General features: G+C 39.2%; 1 pseudogene; it reads right to left on the reverse strand.

Moving 5' to 3' along the window:
- The window catches only part of LOC148970709 (uncharacterized), a 99,170-nt pseudogene that overhangs the window by 58,162 nt on the left and 14,820 nt on the right, over positions 1 to 26,188 (reverse strand).

The raw sequence follows: 26,188 nt of genomic DNA on the forward strand, positions 1-26,188 counted from the left end.
GGTCTACATCTGCTGTATTTTTACATTATACAGATGAAGTTTGAAGCAAATCGGTTAAAAATAAGAGGGTGATATCAAAGCATTTTGAAAGTGACACACTTCCTGCTGCCAGTTGGTGGCGCTATAACTCTGACTCACAATAGTCACATCCATGTAATCAGCCTCTTACAGTGAACACACTGCTGAAGTTTCATCAAGATCAGTTAATGTATGCTGAAGTTATAACACACTTCCTGTTTCACGTTTCTCGCCATAATTTTGTTTCCTCGCCACGGCCAAACCGTTCGAGATATCAAAAATCCCCTCGCAAACTTTCATCCTCAATGCCTTGACTTCATGCTGACCGAGTTTCGTGCCGTGTGTTTGAATTCTCTAGGAGGAGTATTGCACATTCCATTGCGAGCGTTTTACAAACAAACCTCAATAGCCGACTTCCTGTTTGGCTGGGGTAAAAAGTAAGAGCGTGAGGTATAGATGAAACGATGAGATCAACATGTGTACCGAGTTTCTTATTATTACATGCAAGCGTGTTTGATTTATGGACCAAGTGTTCGGACCCCGTTCCAGGGGGCGCTGTCTAGCCCCCCTGCCACACCCAGGTACCATCTTCAGCCCGGCTCTGATGGCTGTGGGATCTGACCTGTGTGCAAAGTTTCAAGAGTTTTCAAACCCGTTAAGGGCCCCAAAAGCCGCTAAGAGTCTCAAAATCATAAAAAAAAGAATTTTAAAGTTTGATGCGTTGCCACGGCAACAGTATCAAAGATATCAAGAATCCATTCACAGGTCTTCATCTGCTATGTATTTACATTATACAGATTAAGTTTGAAGCACATCGGGTAAAAATAAAAGGGTGAGTTCAAAGCATTTTGAAAGTGACACACTTCCTGCTGCCAGTTGGTGGCGCTATAACTCTGACTCACAATAGTCACATCCATGTGATCGTCCTCTTACAGCGAACACACTGCTGAAGTTTCATCAAGATCAGTTAATGTATGCTGAAGTTATAACACACTTCCTGTTTCACGTTTCTCGCCATAATTTCGTTTCCTCGCCATGGCCAAACCGTTCGAGATATCAAAAATCCCCTCGCAAACTTTCATCGTCAATGCCTTGACTTCATGCTGACCGAGTTTCGTGCCGTGAGTTTGAATTCTCTAGGAGTAGTACTTCAAATTCCATTGCGAGTGTTTTATGAACAACCCTAAATAACCGACTTCCTGTTGGGCTGGGGTAAAAAGTAATAGTATGAGGTATATATGAACGATGAGATCTATATGTGCACCGAGTTTCATATTATTACATGCAAGCGTGTTTGATTTATGGACCAAGTTTTCGGACCCCGTTCCAGGGGGCGCTGTCTAGCCCCCCTGCCACGCCCGGGTACCATCTTCAGCCCGGCCCTGATGGCCGCGGGTTCTGACCCGTGTGCTAAGTTTCAAGAGTTTTTGAGCATGTTAAGGGCCCCAAAAGTGCCCGAATAGTCGTATAAATAATAATAATAATAATAAATATAGCTGCGAGCAGCGATGGCGGGCCCAAGCCGGTGGCACCGCAACCCCTGGCTCCTTTAGTTACCTAAAGGCACCGGGGTGGCGGTGCCGAAGGCTTTGGCCCTTTCATGATTAAATGTTAAGACGGCTTGCCATAGTCTGTCATTTTGACTAGTCACAATTATGTTACAGATATCTTAAATGATAATACAAACTATCCAAAATGTAATTACGACTAGACAGAAAGACATTGTTGATATCTACAATGTTAATTTCCGGATAGGCAAACTTAGCTTTTAAATGTTAAAAGGGCTTGCCATACACGGACGTAGGCTCAGAGAGAGTATTCAAACCAAAATATCTGACTTCCTCTTGGTCTGAGCTAATGACTATGAATTAGAAAGTTGTCTGGCTTGAGGAGTACAATGTATATAACGATTTTTGTAACTGTAGATAAAAATAACAACCCCACTTTTGTCAAAAGGTGGCGCTATTTAGTCCCTGCACCATGCCCGTTTCTGAAACTTTGCACATGTCTACTGGCTAATAAATGTGATGTGTCTGTTGAGTTTCATGCAATTTCAAGCATGCTAAGAGTCTCAAAAGCATCCTAAAATAATTTCAAAGTTTGAAGCTTTGCCACGGCAACAGTTTAAAAGATATCAAGAATCCATTCCCAGGTCTACATCTACCGTATGTTTACATTATACAGATGAAGTTTTTCATCTGTTTTTCATCATTATACAGATGAAGTTTTTCATCTGTTTACATTATACAGATGAAGTTTTTCATTCATATTATTACATGCAAGCGTGTTTGATTTATGGACCAAGTTTTCGGACCCCGTTCCAGGGGGCGCTGTCTAGCCCCCCTGCCACGCCTAGGTACCATCTTCAGCCCGGGCCTGATGGCTGTGGGATATGACCTGTGTGCAAAGTTTCAAGAGTTTTCAAACCCGATAAGGGCCTCAAAAGCCATTAAGAGTCTCAAAATCATCAAAAAAAAAAGAATTTTAAAGTTTGATGCGTTGCCACGGCAACAGTATCAAAGATATCAAGAATCCATTCACAGGTCTTCATCTGCCATGTATTTACATTATACAGATGAAGTTTGAAGCAAATCGGGTAAAAATAAGAGGTTGATTTCAAAGCATTTTGAAAGTGACACACTTCCTGCTGCCAGTTGGTGGCGCTATAACTTTGACTCGAAATAGTCTAATCCATGTGATCGTCCTCTTACAGCGAACACACTGATGAAGTTTCATCAAGATATGTTAATGTATGCTGAAGTTATAACACACTTCCTGTTTCACGTTTCTCGCCATAATTTCGTTTCCTCGCCACGGCCAAACCGTTTGAGATATCAAAAATCCCCTCACAAACTTTCATCCTCAATGTCTTGACTTCTTGCACACCGAGTTTGGTTGTGATTGGTAAACACATGCGTTGTAATTTGATGTATTTCTCCTAGGACAACTATTCAAACAACCCATAATTCTCAACTTCCATTTTAATTGTCGTAAAACTTAGAGCACGAAAGTTGTTTGGCCTGATGTGATCTATAATTGTACCGAGTTTCATATTAATTCACGCAAGTGTGTTTGATTTATGGACAAATGTTCGAATCCCAGTCCAGGGGGCGCTGTCGAGCCTCCCTGCCACGCCCGATGACCAGCTTCAGCCCGGCCCTGATGGCCATGGGTTCTGACCCGTGTGCAAAGTTTCAAGAGTTTTCGAGGATGTTAAGGCCCCCGAAAATGCCAGAGAAGTCGCACACAGCAAATAAAGGGTTAAAATTAACCTGACAGGCGCCCCTCCTCTCACTCACACAGAGAGACACTGAGAGACTGGCAAAATTCTAAGATTTTCTCTACATTCAAACAAAGATATCTGACTTTCTGTGGGTCCTAGCTAATGAGTGTCAATTAGAAAGTTGTCCGGCTCAAGGAGTACAATATACATACCGATTTTTGTAACTCTAGTTAAAACTAACAACCCCACTTTTGTCAAAAGGTGGTGCTACTGAGCCCTCACCACGCCCGTTTCTGAAACTTTGCACATGTCTACTGGCTAATAAATGTGATGTGTCTGTCGAGTTTCATGCGATTTGAAGCATGCTAAGGGTCTCAAAAGCATCCTAAAAGAATGGTAAAGTTTGATGCGTTGCCACGGCAACAGTTTCAAAGATATCAAGAATCCATTCACAGGTCTACATCTGCCGTATATTTACATTATACAGATGAAGTTTGAAGCAAATCGGGTAAAAATAAAAGGGTGATTTCAAAGCATTTTGAAAGTGACACACTTCCTGCTGCCAGTTGGTGGCGCTATAACTTTGACTCACAATAGTCACATCCATGTGATCGTCCTCTTACAGCGAACACACTGCTGAAGTTTCATCAAGATATATTAATGTATGCTGAAGTTATAACACACTTCCTGTTTCACGTTTCTCGCCATAATTTCGTTTCCTCGCCACGGCCAAACCGTTCGAGATATCAAAAATCCCCTCGTAAACTTTCATCCTCAATGCCTTGACTTCATGCTGACCGAGTTTCGTGCCATGTGTTTGAATTCTCTAGGAGGAGTATTGCACATTCCATTGCGAGCGTTTTACAAACAAACCTCAATAGCCGACTTCCTGTTGGGCTGGGGTAAAAAGTAATAGTTTGAGGTATATATGAACGATGAGATCAACATGTGTACCGAGTTTCATATTATTACATGCAAGCGTGTTTGAGTTATGGACCAAGTGTTCGGACCCCGTTCCAGGGGGCGCTGTCTAGCCCCCCTGCCACACCCAGGTACCATCTTCAGCCCGGCTCTGATGGCTGTGGGATCTGACCTGTGTGCAAAGTTTCAAGAGTTTTCAAACCCGTTAAGGGCCCCAAAAGCCGCTAAGAGTCTCAAAATCATCAAAAAAAAAGAATTTTAAAGTTTGATGCGTTGCCACGGCAACAGTATCAAAGATATCAAGAATCCATTCACAGGTCTTCATCTGCTATGTATTTACATTATACAGATTAAGTTTGAAGCAAATCGGGTAAAAATAAGAGGGTGATTTCAAAGCATTTTGAAAGTGACACACTTCCTGCTGCCAGTTGGTGGCGCTATAACTTTGACTCACAATATTCACATCCATGTGATCGTCCTCTTACAGCAAACAAACTGCTGAAGTTTCATCAAGATCAGTTAATGTATGCTGAAGTTCTGACACACTTCCTGTTTCACGATTATCGCCATAAGTTCGTTTCCTCGCCACGGCCAAACCGTTCAAGATATCAAAAATCCCCTCGCAAACTTTCATCCTCAATGCCTTGACTTCATGCTGACCGAGTTTCGTGCCGTGTGTTTGAATTCTCTAGGAGGAGTACTTCAAATTCCATTGCGAGTGTTTTATGAACAACCCTAAATAACCGACTTCCTGTTGGGCTGGGGTAAAAAGTAATAGTTTGAGGTATATATGAACGATGAGATCAACATGTGTACCGAGTTTCATATTATTACATGCAAGCGTGTTTGAGTTATGGACCAAGTTTTCGGACCCCGTTCCAGGGGGCGCTGTCTAGCCCCCCTGCCACGCCCGGGTACCATCTTCAGCCCAGCCCTGATGGCCGCGGATTCTGACCCGTGTGCAAAGTTTCAAGAGTTTTTGAGCATGTTAAGGGCCCCAAAAGTGCCCAAATAGTCGTATAAATAATAATAATAATAATAATAATCGTTAGGAAAACAATAGGGCCTTCGCCCTTTCAGGGCTTGGGCCCTAATAATAATAATAATCCTAAGGAAAACAATAGGGCCTTCGCCCTTTCAGGGCTTGGGCCCTAATAATAATAATAGTGAAGAAAAATAATCCCAAGGAAAACAATAGGGCCTTCGCCCTTTCAGGGCTTGGGCCCTAATAATCCTAAGGAAAACAATAGGGCCTTCGCCCTTTCAGGGCTTGGGCCCTAATAATAATAATCCTAAGGAAAACAATAGGGCCTTCGCCCTTTCAGGGCTTGGGCCCTAATAATAATAATCCTAAGGAAAACAATAGGGCCTTCGCCCTTTCAGGGCTTGGGCCCTAATAACTTAACTCTCAAATAACTAACTCTCAAAATTTCGAACAGTGAAATTCATAGTAATCCAAATTACTTTAATGTTTTTCTATAAAAACAACAGCAAAAGAGATGTATTGTCATTCGGAGCTTGTTCTTCAGCAACCGCAATCAATAGGCTAAAGACTAAAAACACATCTTTTTAACCTGGCATACACATAAATTATACATTCCTATTATTCAAATTAGTTAAATGATTATTAGGCTGCATAAAGTAGGTCAGCCGGATCTGGGAACACTTCCTACAGTCAAGTCAACTCAAACCACCTTCATTTATAACATGCTTTTAACAGTATGGATTGTTTCAAAGCAGCTTTGCAGTTAGAAATTTCCATAACAGATTGTTTAGGCTTTACAACAGCACCAGGACAAAGTTACTGTCCAGCTAAAGTTAGTTTTGATTGATTCACTTCCATTGCGAAGATCATTAGTTATTAACTTAGGGGCCGCTAACACTACACCGTTCTAACAGTTAAACAGTTTAAAACTGTGCTCGGGCCGCCCATCCACACATACCAGTGCCTGTGGTCTTGAGAACACACTTACCTTCTTGAGTTTGCTCAAACTAATCTTGAACTGACCAGAGGTGAGTTTCCCATACTACCATCCCAGATAGCAAACTGACATTGAATCAACGTGGAAATATGACATCGAAACAACGTTGATCTGACATTGTTTTGCTCATCGAATTAACGTTGAACCAACGTCAGACGCGTCATTCTTTCAAAACTAATGGAAAATCAACTTGAAATCAACGCGTTGTTTCAACGTTATGAAAGCAAAACAATTTTCGATTTTCATTTAGCTTTGAAGAATGCCGCGTCTGACGTTGGTTCAACGTTAATTCGATGAGCAAAATCAACGTTGTTTCAATGTCATGAGAGACGTCGTTTCCACGTTGATTCAATGTCAGTTTGCTATCTGGGATAGTATGATGTGCTGAAGAAATCAACTAGCTAGTCACAAATGTTTCCCGCAACTTGACGCAAATTGGTCGTTCAACCACGTAGGTTAATGTCACAAACTTGGAGTAATAACTTCTTTGTTATTATAATAGTGCCCCTATTATGGATTTTTGAAAATTGTTTCATGTAGTGTGCAACATAATTTTAAGTGAATGAAAACATGCTGCAGTTTAAAATCTGAAAATGTACCACATATTAAGTTAATGTCTCTCAAAAGTAAGAGTCAACTCTGTCAATTAAATTATTCACAATACAGATTGTATCAAAGCTGCTTCACAGTATCAATCAAGACAACATCACAGTGTTTGTTTATTCATGAAAAAAGACAATCAAGATTGGTAGAGCTGATCAATGGTATGATGGGTCATTTAATTTGAATATCCCCAACTGAGCAAGCCAAAGGCAACAGTGGCAAGGAACCAAAAAACTCCATCAAGTGACCCAATGGTGTGTCATATGTGTTGGGCTGTATTTTATTACATTATATCAGGTTAGAATACTTATATTGCTATTAATAATTATAGTAGCCATATTATAGTCTTGTCAAATTAATTAGATAAGATTATTTGGATTGCTTTGGATTTTTGGATCTGGAATGAACTGCTTTTTGTTTTGGGTTTGTTTGCTTTTTACGACTCTTCCTTTTTCCTGGGATAGACAATTAATTTGTCTGTTACATCTTTGTACAGTAGCTAGGTGTCACAAGTGAGCAATGCTGAATGAAGCTTCGAGTAATGAACCTTTAGGTGAAGCAATGGGCTGTGAGGTCTCAGTGATTTAAGAAGCCTTGTTTTGCCATCACTAGCAATGAGTCCAAAAACCAAAATGAAATGCAGCGCAACAAAACTTCAAAGTGAGTGATAGGGTGAACCACACTTTTATAGGCAGAGCTGATGAGCCTAATGATTAACAGCTGTATGTAATCATGGCTGATAAGTCAGGGCAAAGGATTATGGGGAATGGAGTCTGTGAAGCTGTGGTAATTGTCCAGGTTGGAGTGCCCTCTGATGGTAATCCACAGAATTACTCTCACTGGAGATTGTTTACAATTGTACTAAGTGTCAAAAGCACAATGGGCTCTATGCACGGCGGTATTTCCGGTGAAGCATTAGGGATGCTCGATAACTTCCGCCGATCGTAGAGTCCAATGCAATACCGAGAATTTATATTGAATTTTATACTCCATGGTTATACTAAAGAAACGTTAGTCACAAAAACAGATAAAACAGACACCCCTAGTTGTGTTTATGCTTCTTTTTAAAATTATATTAAATAAATATAACTATATATAAAATTACATCTAAACGTATGTACGTTTCATTTCAAAGACTGGAGGACAGTAAATTTTGAAGACTCTGCCATAATCCCGTTTTCCTCCGCTTTAATCTCCACAACCGGAAGTGGACGAGCATCCTTGCGTCAAATGCGGAATTTATGTGTGCATATAGCCCATTGCAAAAACAAGACACGGACGCCGCCTTCACACTGGCAGTTGAAATCAGCTCCGTAATACGCAATACGTTCCCAATGGACGTCGTACTACACAGTGAAAAGCGTCGGACGCGGGTAGAACAAAAATGGCGGAGAGATTAAAGTTTGATTCTGTCAGTTCTGTATGATCTCTCTGATTAGGGTTATGCTGCGTGAGGAAAGTTGCCCAGGACGTTGACATGTCAGGTCGGCTAAAAAATGTGATATAGTGGTCAATAGTTCAATGTCTACCTTCAATTTAATTGTATTATAAACGTTAGAAAGTCATGAAAATAAAAAAATGACATCACAACTTATCGTTATAAAATCAATATTTATTTTATTAAAAGTTAATAATTCAGGTTTGTTTATCAGTACCATAGCAACGGTCAACTTCCGCTGGAATTGTCGGATAGGAACCGTCCGTAGCTTTTCGCAGGAGTTCAAATTTTTGAACGCAAGCGGATGACCAACGGACACGATTTTCTTCGCACCGCACTTGGTCGGACCCGTTTCGGACCCATTCGCATGCGGTCTGCGAATCTCCATAGGAAATGAATGACTTCCGGTCGTTTCGCAGCCGCATCGGAGCTGATTTCAACTGCCAGTGTGAAGGCGGCGTAACTGTCAAGACAAAATTGATACCATGTCTGTTCATACACTGTATACAATTTTTAAAACTGGACAAATAAGCCATAATCCAGTAATGGGCGTTCAGTTTCCGACAACACGCAGTACATCTCTTGAAAAAGAGATTCTAAATCTCAATGGGACTATTTCCTGGTAAAATAAAGGTAAATAAATAAATAAATACCAACCACAATTGACTGTGCCATCTGACCAATCACAGCAGTTTAGCATCACGCAAAGCAGGGGTTTGGGAAAAAAGATTTCACCACCAGATGCCGTCGCCGAGTCTCCAGCTTCAGTGCGTGGTCGCCAGCCAATCCGTGCTGCTATACAAACTCCAGAACCTCAAAGACAGCCTCCACCAACGAAATGCACACCTTCTTCCTCGTCCTCATCATCCTCCTACTCACTGGCCCACCAACCATTCCTGAAATCGTGAAATGGACAGTGTTAGGTCTAAGGCAAGCTTTGACCCATGCGGACGTCCATTACACCAGACGGGTGAATAAAGCTGAATTATACCAGCTATACTCTAACCTAGAGTCAATGTGCGCCCCAATAAACCCTCATCTCCCACTAAGGTCTCCAATAAAGCGACAAACAAAACCAACAAAGGTAAAACACCACATACCTCCCAAATCCAGTATTCCTCCACAGCAAGACCGGCCCACCGTCGATCATCAGGTAGGGGCAGTGCGCCTCCATTTTCCATGTCAGTCCCGGATTGTCTCCCCTAAAACATGCTTACTCATGCAAAAACACCTTTTCTCTGTTTACAGCAACTCAGATGCCCATACCTAAAAATGGTGTGGAACCGCACCCCGTCGCCAGCAACATCTGAGCGCAGATTCTGGTGCGGATATTGATCTATCATCTCTCCTTTCTCTGCTTCCCCCATCCAATTCAAATTGCCAGGTCGATTGCGGCGACTTCTCAGTCACCCTAAAAAAATCCAAACAACCCATCATCTCAAACTTTGTCATTGTCCAAATTTTGCATCTCATTTGCCAGATATACAGAGGTCATCTGCACCGGTTTTCCCCATAGTAGGCGCAAGGTAAATGACCATCTCGAGATTAGGGATTAAATTACCATCTCGCGTTGGGGGACTGCCATATGGGGGATCCCATTTTTACATGTTCCATAATGCTAAGTAGCGCTAAATGCGCCGTCCGAATCACCCTATGGAATCAGTGCCCCTATTGTGGCACGCTGGACATGAATCACAATAAAATCTTCTTGGGCATTAAAAATATATATCCTGTACAGTCTAGGGCTGAACGATTATGGAAAATAATCTAATTGCGATTTTTTTAACCAATATTGTGATTGCGATTTAATATGCGATTTAAAAAAAAGTTCTTTACCTTCTGTATTAGTAGACAAAGACAAACCATTGTACAGTAGGGATGGGAATCTTTTGGCAGCTCATGATCTGGTCTACTTTTTTTTATTAATTAATCTTAATAACACTTAAAATATGTATTTAATTACATGTGTAAAAACACATACTTTAAAAAATAATTATTAAAAAAAACGTTTAATTAAACCAATGTTAAGAATTTTAAATTGGCTTTATAAAATAATATATCTTCAAAATATAAAAGCTAGTAAATAAAGAGAAACAAAAAAAGCATTACAAGCAATAAAGAAAGAGTGGTCTCAGTATTTAAAAGTAGGCTGTCTGAATGTTTATCATTCAAGAGCTGGAATGATTTTCCCCTAGATATGATAAGCTGCGTAAAGGTTAATGCCCGACGAGGTGTCCATTGTCAGGTTTTAATGTACGACGGCGAGGCGTGAACCGGCCGACGCGCAGCGGAGGACGGTTGCCTCCGCCGAAGTCCATTAAAACCTGACAATGGACACCTCGGAGGGCATTAACCCGGATGGTCACTTGCCAAATAAAACATTTTTAAAACATTAGTTTATATTTTAATTAGGCTAAATCTAGTTTTTACAAATAATAACTTGCCTGACGGTTTATTTAGCAACCGGAGATATTTATAGTCCGCTCAGCTTGTAGAACCCTTCAGGTTCAAAAATGCATTTTTTTTTTTCATGAAACACAAAGGTAGGCATAGTTATTTTTTTTATTACACATAAAATGATTAATCAAACAAAAATAAAAAAAAAAACACAACAAAAAAAAAAAAAGTTAGTTCTGAGCACCAGCGATTTGCGCTTATAGAGGGCAATAAATTAATCCGATCAAAGAGAGGGTCATTTGCCTACATGCTATCTTTTTTATTTACAATTAATTTCAACGTTTCCTTTTATAGTGCAATTTGAAAAAAGTCGGCCAGTCAGGAGGATCCACAAAAGCTGGGTATCGTTACTGCTGCCCATGATGGACACTTGATGCAGACAGTACGTTGCTCCAGCTTCGTCTCTCACGGAGAGACGGAGCCCAGTAAGCCCGCAGACTGCTCTTGTATCGATGGCCTGTCACCGACATTAGTTGACGGCTCTCCAGTCCAGCATCGGAGAGTTGACCTACAACATACCAGTCGTCAAAGTTGCCATATTCTCCATAAATGTTAAAAGAAATAACGATGTCGCTCATTGTTGTATTAGGCTATAGTATCTAACGTTAGATGTTTGTTTTGATAGAGCGTTTGACTGCCTGTTGCTATGGTTACTCACAGCTGTTGTAGGCAGCGCATTTATTTATAAATTTCGAATGGTAAACAGGCAGTTTCACCAGAACTACTTTACTAAATGTCCTCTATCACTTTTTAACGGACACCCTGCAGCCAATCAGAATCGAGTATTCACCCAGACCATGGTATAAATTCATACTAATGCACATATCTCTTGAAATTGTAAATGTGGTTTGTCCTGTTGGTTTAAGAACTGACTGTGTTTCCATTAATTTCGCATCATAAAAGCATTTTGACATGCAAGTTTATGCACATTTAACCAATGAGTCGCTCACGGCCGCATGCACGAGCGCTCTTCACAAAGCGCGCCCCAGATAGCAAACTGACATTGAATCAACGTGGAAATATGACATAGAAACAACGTTGATCTGACATTGTTTTTCTCATCGAATTAACGTTGAACCAACGTCAGACGCGTCATTCTTTCAAAACTAACGGAAAATCAACTTGAAATCAACGCGTTGTTTCAACGTTATGAAAGCAAACCAATTTTCGATTTTCATTTAGCTTTTAAGAATGCCGCGTCTGACATTGGTTTAACGTTAATTCGATGAGCAAAATCAACGTTGTTTCAATGTCATGAGAGACGTCGTTTCCACGTTGATTCAATGTCAGTTTGCTGTCTGGGGCGTTAGTATTTTAAAATAAAAGCAGCCTTCTTAGTGATTTTCAGATCTTGCAGACTGCTCCCGCGTGTCACGTGACCAGAGTAATCGCAGCTCTTGCGATTACAAAATCGCGTTTCATCATATCGCGATTTTATCGCAAATGCAATTAATCGTTCAGCCCTAGTGCAGTCTGTAGGTCACTCGTTCATTCCTCCATGTCTTGCCCTCAAGTAAATCCATTAATTTCTCCAATTCCAGTTCTAACCAAGAAAGATCAACTAGTTACGTTCCACGGCCAGCTCTTACAAACTTCGACTCCTCCGGAAGAGCCTCCGCCTTTTCCACAAGACGTCAGGTCTGCAACCATTTCAATATAGGCGCCTGCTCAAGACATCGCTGTCGGTTTCTGCACATCTGCAGTTATAGTGGCGGCACTCATGCCCGCACCGTATGCCCTGTAAAGAAACACAGCAATACAAATTCTAAAAATTACTCCTGTGACTCCTGTGAATATTTCACGTTTGTCATCAGAATTGTCTCAGCACCCTGATCCTGAATTTACCAAATATTTACTGTCTGACCTCGAGCATGGTTTCGAACCAGGTCTCGTAAGTATCCCCTCACAAAATTTGATTTGTGATAATCTACAATCCGCTCTCATAGAACCCTAAATAGTTGACAACCTGATCAAAAAGGAAGTTATTTCAGGCTTCATGAGCGGACCTTTCGATACCCTCCTTTCAAACACTTTTTCGCATCAGCCATATTGAAGTGACGACAAGGAAATTATCTGGTAAAACATTATAATAATGGCTTAATAATTGCCCTATCAGCCCTCCACAATTCTCAGTTTCCAAGCATAAACAGCCTCATCCCGCTAAATGAATTCTCTCTTCGCTACCACAACATTGACCAAGCAATTTCATTAATAAAAAAACGCCATGGAGCTTGGCTCGCCAAAGTCGACATTACTTCGGCTTTCAAAATGATGCCCATCCACCCAGATTGGTGGCATTTATTCGACATCCAATGGCACGAAAAATATCACTTCGCCGTCCGCCTAACTTTCGGCTGCAATTTGCTGGATTCTTTGAAAATTGTTGGATTCTTTGGATTCACTTGAACTCACCTCGTTGAACTATGCTGATAATGACGGAATTTGCGAACATAGTTGGCTAACAATGCTTTTGGGAATCGCACCCCTGGGAAGCAACTGAAACCGGATTTGTGCAACTGGCTCTCTCATCACAATGAAACGATGAATTCTGAACTCCTGCGCTCAATCAGCACACTTCAACACAGTCATTGTCTGGCTTTGATTTGGATACAGACTCTCCAGCAATTTCCAGTAATCCTGTGAGTTATTGCCAGTTCTCCTGTGAATGATCACTGCTGAACTTACCTGTTATCTCCGGTTGTTGCTCCCTGAGAAGTTCTCCTACTTCCGAGTTCCACTCGCCAGTCAGCCGCTGAGGTGTGTGCTTCCCAGACATATCTGTAAAACATTTCAAGTATTATCCATCCATCTGCACTCTGCTCCAGTCCATCCATTTATCCCTGCACCTGATTGAGTTTACCCTGTTGTGTGACCAAATAAAGTGTTGGATTTAAACTTACTTTCTTGTCCAGTGTGTGTGTATCTTAAACAGACTGAAGTGACGGAATCCTGACAAATGTGTGAACAATAATGTTTTTTTTAAAACATTCAAGCATAAAAACCTATTCCAGTTGACCCGAAAAAACCAAAATCAAATGTTTTAAAAAGGGCATAATAAAAAAAGGCGCCTTTAGTATCAGTTTACTTTTTTAGTATTTATTTCTGTTGTGGTTTAAATCACTTCTTTTTCTTTTTTTTAAATAGGAAGAACCATTGGATGTGAAGTTATCCCTAAAGGCGGGCATACACTGCGCGATGTCTGTGCGATTTCAGCAAAGTACCTACTCACACTGAACGAGTAAATCGCATGCGATGCAAAGCCAAAGTTCAGGATTTATGTGCTCACACTGTACGGTCCGATCGTCGAGCTGCGACTTCACTGCTCACACTATACGTGTAATATCTGCGATAACCCCCTGGATTGCGCCTATTTACTTGTATGTATCCAGGGATATTGTCAAAACAAGCATCTGCTAGTATCAAGATGATTTAGCATTTTCAATTTATACATTTAATTATTATTGGTATTATTGTATTATCATCATTAGGGGAGGCCTATAGGCTAATTTTATTATTAAATTGATCCGCTATTATAATTAATTTGCCACGCAATATTTTCACAGCAGTGAGGATAATAAAATATTACATAATCTTACTCATTAAAAATTGTCTAAAACATTTAGGTCGATTACAATGAATTATAGGCATATAAAATAACTATTAACAGTCTATAATATGTCCGAACATTGACATAATTAATCGTCAATGAAAATTAAAAACAGGTTTATTTCAAAAACATTGTTTGACAAATTAATAAAAGAGGTGTTACATCGCAGGTGGCTTGGAAGACGGTGGGTAATATTATCCATTTTGCAACACGAACTGGAGGTAAGCAACAGTAATTTGTAGCTAGTTTGTACCACATAACTTAAAGATCTCCCTCTTTTCGTTTTTATTTTACTTTTATTTTAGCTGCAGATGAAATGGTTAAACTTCTCCCAGACAGCAAACTGACATTGAATCAACGTGGAAATGACGTCTCTCGTGACATTGAAACAACGTTGATTTTGCTCATCGAATTAACGTTGAACCAACGTCAGACGCGGCATTCTTCAAAGCGAAAATTGGTTTGCTTTCATAACGTTGAAACAACGCGTTGATTTCAAGTTGATTTTCCGTTAGTTTTGAAAGAATGACGCGTCTGACGTTGGTTCAACGTTAATTCGATGAGCAAAACAATGTCAGATCAACGTTGTTTCGATGTCATGTTTCTACGTTGATTCAATGTCAGTTTGCTATCTGGGCTGTTTTCGCGCAGGTTGCAGTGAGGGAAAAAACACTGAGTTTAGGGCAATCGGTTCGTAGCTTTGCTTCAACTGTGCGATATAGTCACGAGGAGCGACCAAAATTTCTGACATGCCAGAAATTCATCCGACCATCCGATTGTCGATCGTGAGAGGTTAATCGCCTCTCGTTTCTCCCTGTACACTGCACGAACACTGCACGACAAACGACGCACGACAAAGCTGAAAATCGGTCCGACAGGAAAAAGAGTCGCACGAGTCAGAATTCGGCTCAAAATCGGACGAAAATCGCACAGTGTATGCCCGCATGTTACACATACTGTAGCTGCGCCCCTATTTGTGTAATGCAAATGTTTAACACAATACAGGATTTAAACCTACAACCTTGCCATTGTAAGTACCATTTTTAAGCAGCCAGTTTGTAGAAACAAAACTGCTTTCGCCTTAGCATGAGTCTACTTTACACAAGTAAATGACTATACAGTATATGTGCATATTTTATTGATCAATCACAAAGCCAATCGACTACTTATACTAAATCACGTTGCCACAAATCTTAGTAAGTTCTAAATATTAAGCTATTGTCCTGAATGACTTAAATTTCAAGATTTGGAGAACTGAGAAGACTTGGAACATTGTGAATACAAGTGGTATGGAGTACTTGTTTGAGGCTTTTTGCAGCCCTTGGTTACTACATATAGTCAATTTATGGAAATGAGTAGTGTGATCATACTGCTAAACTTCATGTTCCATAGAATAATTAAAGTCACACAGGTTTGTTGAATGATGAGGATAAAAAAAATCCTTTCTTTGTACTTTAAACAACAAGCTCTTGAACTGCAGCTATACTTTGATCATCAGTCTGAATTGCTACAACTAGGTCAGTATTTTTCTCCTTTGTGTTTTTTTTAAAGGGAAACTAAAAATCGACAAATCTCCATGTCATCTTCTGAGAGCAAGTCTACAAAAAGAATAGATGTGCCATTTGCCTGTGAACCTTTGGGAAATAATTGATTTTGTATTTTGAATAAAACATTCCTTGAGCAGATCAATCATTGATTAAATTATGTGTAATGCTGATTGAACAATAATGTATATTTTAGGTCATTCGTGATAGCTACTGCTTAGAAAGAGGTCATTTCAGAAAGAGCACTGATTATTTGGGGAATCGTTGGATTGGGGTTGGTATGGCACGTAACTGGCTCCACCTGTATTGTATTTCTTATTTGTAGCTTAGAAAACAGATTGAATACTAAATCATATAAAGGTCATAGTTACTATATCAAAAGTTTATATATCAAACAGAGTGTTATTGAACAGAGGCACAGAGTGGAACAACAGATGAGACTGGCGAGTATGAATTGGAGAGTCAGAACTGGATGAACATAGTTGGTATCTTGTTTGCAGGTGATGGAAGAGGATTTGGCGGATTTGTGTTTCGAAAACGTCCAATGTTGTAAAATGGCAACCGGAATGATTCGCCCATACATGTTCGACCCAGAGTCCTAGTGTTGCACCATCCCTGTCAGATCCAATATAGACAGCACAGCACCGTTCTCTACTCTTAATCGGTCTGCAAATCCAGTCTTGTTTACAAAACAATCCTCATTGAAGTGAAGGAAACAAACGGTTTTACCTCACCAATAGGAATGCAAGTTTTGCATTCCTATTGGAATCCAGAGGAAGCTTATGCAGCGACTGTCTTCTTCCACAACCAGGCACGCCACAATATTTTATATTGCTCGGTCGCTCGATCCGGTTTGTCATCACGAGGTAGGCCTATGTTATTTAGCTATGCGTGTAATGTGCAAATCGGTGGGCGGGGCTAAACCGGCGTTGATCATTTTCTGTGGAGGTGGTGTTTTATCCTCTTTGACGTCATAGTTCCCCACTTTGAAAAATGTCATTTGCTGAGCCTGGTGTCAATACAAGCTTTTATTGGACTAACAAGGACATTTTCAGTTCTGAAACTTACACGATATTCTCATAATATGATGACCTCTTAGATGTCAAAAGCTCAAGGAAATTTTGATTTCTCAGTTCATCACCCCTTTAATGACAAAAACTTGACAAACGTCTTGATATGCATCACTTGAACAATGTTTTGAGGTGTGGTAACTGTAGTATAAGCGGAATAATTGACTTCTGGCCATTGAATTATTAGAAAAATAATGCACACCAGAGGTGTAACGGCCACTCCACTTTACGTCGTGACTGCATTACCACCTCGGGTGTGCATTATTTTTCTAATAATTCAACGGCCTGTCGTCAATTATTCCTTACATAACCCATCCTATTCTCTCCAAGTGCAAGCTCCTACAATAAAACTTTTCCTCTCTTCTAGAATGCCCTCATTGTACCAGATTTTGTACTTGCCTATTGCTTGCTCATTTTGTGTGTGCAGAATCCATCATGTGGTCAGTGAAAAGACTCTAGGCGGTCCAAAGGTGTGCCAGTGGACACTAGCCATGAGCTATCACCATTGTGCCCTTGAGCAAGGCACTTAACCCCAGGTTTATCTCCCTCTAATAAGCTTGCTAACATTAGAATCATCTGCTAAATGACTGATGTTATTTGTACTGCACATTTTTTTTAAGTGTTGACCTTCATGGAATACCGTGAGGAGCAGATGTCAGCGCACTGATTGTTTAAATTATAACTCTGCTGGGATGCTGAAACTCAAAACACTTGCCAGTCATCAGGAGACTGACGGAAGCTGGCTGCATGGAAATAGCATCTGCTTATAAAGATTGTTAAGGTTGTTAGTGATAGTAAAGGTCATTCGTTTTTAATTATATTTTACTGAGATTTCAAATTTAGCTTCAGTTTAGTTTTTGTGGTATTTAATTAATGCAGAAGCAAAGCAGCAATGGAGTCGGAATGTTTCTAATTAAATATTCACAAGGACCAAATGATTGCACACTCTGAAATGTAATCTCATTTTGTGTTCATTTTTCACCTGTATTATGTGTGGCAGGGTGTGTTTTATGGGCAACATACTCCAGTATGTTTCTCTCTTTCTTGTTTTGGCTCTCAATGTGTACACAGGTGGATGACTTGTGCTGCATCCCAACATTGTACATTAAGTATGTACATTTTTGCTAAGGAAAAGTATATGTGAGTATGTATCAGAAGACTAGGCAAGCTTTGGGACATAAGCTACTACTTAGTCGTAATTGCATCTTTAACGGACCGCTCTGTCGCTTAGTTACTGTACATGCTTCCTGTCACCATTTAAACTGCCCTGTCAATCATCATGTCACGGTTGCAATTCTCACATTCAATTTCATTTAATTTCCTACCATATCAGAGAAGTGTAATAGCTCGATCTGCCAGTCGTTGGTCTTTCATGCAGAGAACTCTCCTCATGTGTTTGCTTGCAATTTGCATAATGATGAATTTAAAAGTTAAAAACCAAACGGGTCTTCATAAAAGTTCCTCATCCAACACTCAATGGGTTGTGGGAAGATTAGCAGATGCATGGTGTGCATGGATCTGCATTTCGGATTCTAACAAAAACAAAAAAACAAACTGATTTCAACATAAAAAAGACTCATTTCAACATACCACGATTTAGACCAATTCTAATTTCGTGTACTATCCATAAAAAGCACTGATTGGCAATGGAAGTGAGTCCTGTTGTTGTATTTAAACCTCCTGAAACCTGGATATATCATTTCCGACTCTAATATCTTCCTTGACTTTTAGGGTACATTTACACGACAGCGCAACACAGTCTCATGAAGATGCGTATCTATACCACGAGTGTTATTTCTCGTGGCATTTATACGCCAAAAATGTTTTTTCGTGTATATGGTACGCACTAAAAAACTGGTTTAGGTTTAGGGGGGAGGGGGTGGGTAGTTCGTGCGTATTATACGCAAAAAAGTGTGTATCATATGTACGCGAAAATCGCGTGCCATATACACGCAAAAACTGTTTTTGGCGTATAAATGCCACATTCGAGCCATAGATACGAACTTTCATGAGATCGGGCTGGACAGCGATGTCCTAAAAACAGAAAGGTTTTCTTTTGCTTTTTTCTATACAGACAACACCACTGTCCAAACGATCGTCGTTCACACGGATCCGCGAAAACGACGAAAATCGCTGTTTTATTCATGCCAGGACAAGTAGTTGGTGAACTAATTTTTTGGCCAAATTTTCACAAATTTGAATTTTTGTAGTTTACGCAGAAACGATAATGGTATCGTTTTCAAAAACATTGCTTTATCAGGCCCCCACGAAACGCCATTGTCGCAAAAATGTAGAAAATGGTGTTGTGTAAATGGCTCATTTGAGTTGATTTTTCCTTTCCAGCATGATTGTTAAAGAAAACGGTACACTAGATATTTGTTGTCAGCATTCTCTAAATGAAATCTCCAATAGTAACCAACTGCAGAACCGCAAAACCATACCTCATAGCAGTGTGAGGACGAGGCCAGCCTAACAGTCTGTTTTTTTTTTTAGAATTTTCATCAGTTTTTTATAATTTATTTTTATTTTTCAGGTACATCTAGTGTGTGATGCTTTTGCCATTTCAGAGGGGAAAGAAACATTATTTAATTAATAATTTGGTCTATGAAAAAAAAATGTTAGTTGTGAAATGGCTGACTATTAACAAACGTTATAATAATTTGTAAAAGTTAAAATTATACTTTATCCATTTGTTGTGTCAAATGATTAACAATATAAATTGAACAAAGCTTTAAACAAAAACAAGTAATAAAATCTATCTATCTATACAGTTGTTTATTCAACTGGTAATTGGTGTGTTCTACTGCTTCTACATTTATAGGCTTTTCTTCTGGGATGTTTTTGTAGGCCACATTGCTGACTTAGGGGCATTTCTTTCATTTCTTCAGTTCTTTTGAAGCTGCTTCTTTTTCAACAGTTCTTTTGAGGGAGCAAACATTCAAAGCGATATGTGTGGCTCACACCTCAATAAACTCTATACCTATACAGTGAAGTATGTTGGAGGAAGTGCCATGCTGTGAGGCATCTATTTATCAGCAGATACTGGGAATATTGTTAAAACAGGGGAAAAAAAATGGACAGAAAAAATAAAATAGCAGCAAAATAAAAAAAAAAATGTTTATATAAAACTTTCTTTACTGTAATATGCTCAAAAATAAAATCAGCAGGACAGACACAAATTAAAATACCAGCCCGATCTCATGAAAGTTCGTATCTATGGCACGAATGTCATTTCTCGTGGCATTTTTACGGCAAAAATAGTTTTTGCGTGTATTTGGCACGCGATTTTCGCGTACATATGATACGCACTTTTTTGCGTATAATACGCACGAACTCCCCACCCCCCTCCCCCCTAAACCTAACCCAGGGTTTTTTAGTGCGTACCATATACACGAAAAAAACACTTTTGGCGTATAAATGCCACGAGAAATGACACTCGTGGTATAGATACGCATCTTCATGAGACTGTGTTGAAAATACTGTATGTAAATATATATATTTTTTAATATATTTTGTAAATATCCTGTAAATATCCTGTAAATATCATTGCAGTTATTTTTTTCTGTTCTGGAACTTTTTCCATAAAACAACTTTCTGTTTTTGGTAAAGCTCCTTCAAGAACTAAATTACAACTTTGTACAACTTAGAATGAGCTAAATGTACAGTACACATGCAACTGACAGGCATTTATACCTTCAAGTATGTACTTAAAGCTCCAATTACAAATGGTTTTTCTGTTATTTTCATTAGTGATATATGAATAATTTGATGTGAATGTTGAGTCTAAATCAAGGTCTATTGTAGTGGATGTTTTTCTATGTTTATTGGAGTATTTTGAGCTAGCTACATGATATTCCACCAAGGTTTGATTTAGCTGTGCCTCTATCTCCCAGCATGCAGACACGTGGAGAAGCAAGCAAACCCCATGAATCACTAGGCACGCGTCACAACCGCCCATGTTCTTATGAACTGTGTCTGCACTCATGCATCATCCTCGGTGTGTCTGCGTCCCTGGATTTATAGACTAGGAGCCTGCACTCTGTTATTGTGACTGGCGGAGCAAATTTTGATGACCTTCCAGCGGAGGGGTTGAAAACAGAAAGGTGATCTACAGGAAGGGTGCGTACGATCATGGAGGTGACACACGGGAGAGATTAAAGACATTGTTAAAATAGTCCAAGTGACTACAGGTGCTCAATCTTAAGTTTATCAAACGACGAGAACACTTTTGTGCGCAAAAAAACAACAAAAATAACGACTTTATTTCAACTATTCGTTTATTTCTCCATGAGCCTGTAAGTCAGTTAACGTAGTGTGATTGCGTAGAGCTACGTCACACGTAGGCTCACTATTGGCCGACGCTGGTCATGTGTGTGTGATGCGTGTGACGTACAATAACAGAAGCTTACGCTATTAAACTAGTAACCTGACTCGCGCAGAGGGAGAAATAAACGAATAGTTGAAATAAAGTCGTTATTTTTGTTGTTTTTTTGCGCACAAAAGTGTTCTCGTCGTTTGATAAACTTAAGATTGAGCCCCTGTAGTCACTTGGACTATTTTAACGATGTCTTTAATGACTTTTCGTGGACAGCAAGAGCCAGTCCCTCAAGAAGCCTATGGACTGTATGCAGGAGCGATCTTAATATCTTAAATATCTTAATTTGTGTTCCGAAGATGAACGAAGGTCTTACGGGGTTGGAACAACATGAGGGTGAGTAAATACTGACAGAATTTTCATTTTTGGGTGAACTAACCCTTTAACATACATTAATAATCATGAAAAATATTTTTAATTGAACTCGAGTGGACTCGGGAATAATTCAGAGTCCTAAAAAAAAAATTTTTTTCGAGTACGAGTCAATTCCGAGTCCAAATGGACACGAGTCCATGACAAGACCAAGACCATTAAAATATGGTCTCGAGACCGAGTCCGAGACGAGTCCGAGTCTCGAGTACTACAACACTGGATGAAAGGTTTACCACCAAAAATTGTGCTACTATCAAGCAAGGTCAACTTGAAAATCATGAATCTAGTTTTAATTTTTTTTTTTTTTTTTTTTTTTAAATACTTCCCTTGATCTGAGCGGTACAAGGCTTGGCTACTTTTCCTAAGTTTTCCTCCTGAACAACACACACAATTTTTTTGACTCAATTCTACAATGTTAAGTGGGTGAAAAAACCTTGTATTTGGGTCAAAGATGGGCACCCATAGAAATGAATGGGAAAAACTGTAATTTAGAGCATTCTAAAATAAGCAAAAAATAAGACACCAGGTGACAGCAAAGTCACTTCATCTTTAGGTTTTAGCTCTAAGAACTTATTGGAATGATATTTTAATGTAGTTAAAAAAAAAATAAAACATAAAAATAAGCATAATTTACATAGAAAATATGGTACTTTTTGAAGTAAATAAATTGAAAAATACTCCCAAAATAATAATAAAAAAAAAAACACCATAAATGGATAGGCAAAACTTTATCAAAGACACTGATATAACATTTATAATAAATAAAAATTAGGATCACACCTGAGTCCTCTGTGCCCACCTTTGTCCACAATTACAGGATTAAGGGCTATAAAGTGAATACGGTTTGAGGGCTACGGAAACGAGATTTATCCAATCGCTGACTGTGAGCCAATAGCAGCCGCACATTCAAATTTAAGTAAATTCTAGGTGAAATTTTTTTTAAATGTTGTAATTCCTCAAATTTGCAAGTGAACATCAAACTAAAGCAGAGGGTGTGCACTTGTAACTTAAATATGTATTGGTGAACTGCTAAAATAACAAATTGTGCCTGTGTCCAAATATATATGGACCATTTTATGTGCATTTTATTTTCATTTGCATTTATCACCACTATTGTGTGCTCACAGAAAACAATTAAAGTATGACCCATAAAGAACCACATCACTGTAAAATGAATATGCTATATCTAAGCAATAAAATTGTGGCAACTGATTACAAGCAATATTATTAATTCAACTGAACAATTTAAAATTGAGTAATAATTAATCAAATGAATTTCTTAAAAGTTAACCAGTAATGAGAAAAAGTTAACCAGTCAAATGATTGTGAAAAAAATGATCATGCTAAAACATAACCAACACCATCAGATACCCTTTTCTATTTGTTCATCTGACTGTTATAACTCAGGTATAACAGCCAAACAAAACTTAAAGTGAATGACTTAAGGGTCAAGAGCACAACTAAAACAAACACTGATCACCATAATGGTGACTTACATTATGTTTTTCTCCTTCAGATTTTGGCTTGTTAACATCAGGTGTCTTCAATATTGGCAATATAAAATAAAGAGTTCTTCATTCATCTTTGATGTCCATTTGTTATTAAGATATTTTTTTTCGTGTAAATTTTACTAATTTGAATCAGATTAATTATTACTCAGTTCTAATTAGTCAAATTGAATTAATAATATTGCTTGTAACAATTTTATTGATTAGATATGGCGTATTCATTTTTACAGTGATTTCAGAACCACTATTCGGTTTACATTCATGGGAAAACATGCTGTATCCTTTAAAAATATTGGCCAGCCACCCACAAGTGAATGGACAAATCTAGTTTGTTTTCTTTGGTTTAAAAAAATGAAAACCATAAGCTCAGCCAATGTCATTTCTCACACACTATGACTTTCAGTTTGTTAAAACATCAGCAGCGATGCTCTCTATGAGTTGTCATGTATTGTAATATGTGAAATGGATAGAGCGGCTGTTCTATAATGTGACGTGGTCACTGGCCGCTGTGGTCACATTCATACCGAGACCCCCACAAAGTGACGAGCGCATCGGACTTCATGTGTGTGGGCATTGCTGTGAAATATCCCGCAGCCAAGAGCTGGCAAGATAGTGTCACTTTCCATTACCCCCATCCACAGGCGTCCAAAAGCAAAGTGGACGCTTCTGTAAACATTTCAGCCAAGTCCAACGGGCTGTTGCACAAGTCGCCACTGGGCTTCACTTTCGATAATGCAGTGTTTTAGTCCCCCGTCCATTCAAGAAGACTTGAAAAAATTGGGAGCGAGGGTTGCCATCTGTAAAATTTACAGCACAACGTTGTTAAAATGCTTACTCCCATTTGTCAACGGAAGTAGGTAGTCATAGGATTTATTTTTGCACACAGTGCTCGTGGCAGCACTTTTAATTACTCTGTGTCTGAGCCCTTAAAAGCCCCGCATGGCTGATGTTAGCAAGAGGCGGGGGGGCCATTCGCATTTACTATGCCTGCAAGTGATGGAAAGTGCATTTGAGCGAACTGCAAGAGAGTTTGTGTATGTGTGTTGGTAAAAGAGTCAGTTAGGGTATCTGGCTCCGTCCCTTTGCTTGTTGCTAACGGGAATCAATGGCTCGCTGGTTATTTGTAGAACCATTGCCTGTGTAGTGATGTTTCCATTTAGGAATTTTTTTTCAAGGTCACATCCGCCAGTATGTTGGGTAAGATCATAGAGGATGATGTCAGAACGGACATTTGATGTGGCCTCAAGAAGTCTGTGTCGGAAAATGCCAACTGTTGCTGTTTCTGAAACCCTGAATAGTAATTGCATGTAATAATGATAGCAGGCTAACTCTTAGTGGCAGTGGCAGCTTTGGAAAGAGGGCAATGATTACTTGCTTCCAAATAAAGTTTAAAAAGCAAGTGACGCTAGGAAATTTGCACAGTCCAAATGCAAGAAAAGCATAGATGTTACTTGATTTTGCATTCTACTGCACTAAACGCACCTTGTGTTTTTCCATTCCAGTGCCTTGAGTAAAAAAATTAAAAAATTATATGAGAGCGTAAAAAAGGGGTATAAACAATTGATGAAAAATATTTAAAGCCTGACATTTATAATAATAGAAGACCCCCCTGGGTACCACTCATCTCCACTACAAATAGGAAAAAGAGGCTACAATTAGCAAGAGCTCACCAAAATTGGACAGTTGAAGACTGGAAAAATGGTGCCTGCTCTGATGAGTCTCGATTTATGTTGAGACATTCAGATGGTATAATTTGGCGTAAACAGAATGAGAATATGGATCCATCATGCCTTGTTACCACTGTACAGGCTGGTGGTGGTGGTGTAATGGTGTGGGGGATGTTTTCTTGGCACACTTTAGACCCCTTAGTGCCAATTGGGCATCGTTTAAATGCCACGGCCTACCTGAGCATTGTTTCTGACCATGTCCATCCCTTAATGGCCACCATGGCTACTTCCAGCAGGATAATGCACCATGTCACAAAGCTCGAATCATTTCAAATTGGTTTCTTGAACATGACAGTGAGTTGACTGTACTAAAATGGCCCCCACAGTCACCAGATCTCAACCCAATAGAGCATCTTTGGGATGTGGTGGAACGGGAGCTTCGTGCCCTGGATGTGCATCCCACAATCTCCATCAACTGCAAGATGCTATCCTATCAATATGGGCCAACATTTCTAAAGAATGCTTTCAGCACCTTGTTGAATCAATGCCACGCAGTTCTGAAGACGAAAGGGGGTCAAAAACACTATAATACTATGGTGTTCCTAATAATCCTTTAGGTGAGTGTGTCATTGATGATTGATAGATGTACAAATACAGTACAATACAATTATGACTTCCTTATAAGTCTGATGTCTCATAATTGACTGTATAGATTTTTACATGATTTTTCAAAAACAACAACAACCTTAGCTTTAATCCAGTTAATGTTCATCTCAAAGTATTACTAACAATATTCTTACCTTTACGTTTAAACAATCAGTATTTCACAGCAAAAAGACATGAACCACGAAGGAGGACGTTTTAAGAACTATAATAAAATACCTTTTAATTGCTTTAAAAAATAATAATAAACTATCAATCAGATGACAGTTTGTATGCAGCAAATTGAACACAACAGTTTTTAATCAAGGGGCTTCAGAAATGTGTGTATCAAATATGATATAGTATGCTGTATAGGGGTTATCACGATTAATCTTCTGAGAAAAAAACACAGAATGAAGATAATTTTATTTTGGTGCCAAATATTAATTAGCTCTCCCATTCAATTACTCTGGTTTCAATGTGTTAGAGAGTTTCTAACATTATCAATCTGGTTTTGGTGATAGGATTGTTGGAAGTGGCCAATTATTTTCCAGCACGTATGCCCATATAATGAAGCCAGTGAACTGTGCCTGAAGGGCGGCTAGACCTGCACTGGGAGTCAGTCATTACAACCTACAGTCTGTGTTTCTGTAAGACTCTGTAATTTATTTATTTAATATTGAGAAATATGCTTGTTTTTTTTAAAAATGAGATATTCTGAAGAAAGGGAAAAATAAGTGAATTAATGCTATAGATATTGC

Source organism: Pimephales promelas, chromosome 19 (assembly GCF_988280905.1).
Source record: "Pimephales promelas chromosome 19, fPimPro1.hap1.1, whole genome shotgun sequence".
Taxonomy (NCBI): domain Eukaryota; kingdom Metazoa; phylum Chordata; class Actinopteri; order Cypriniformes; family Leuciscidae; genus Pimephales; species Pimephales promelas.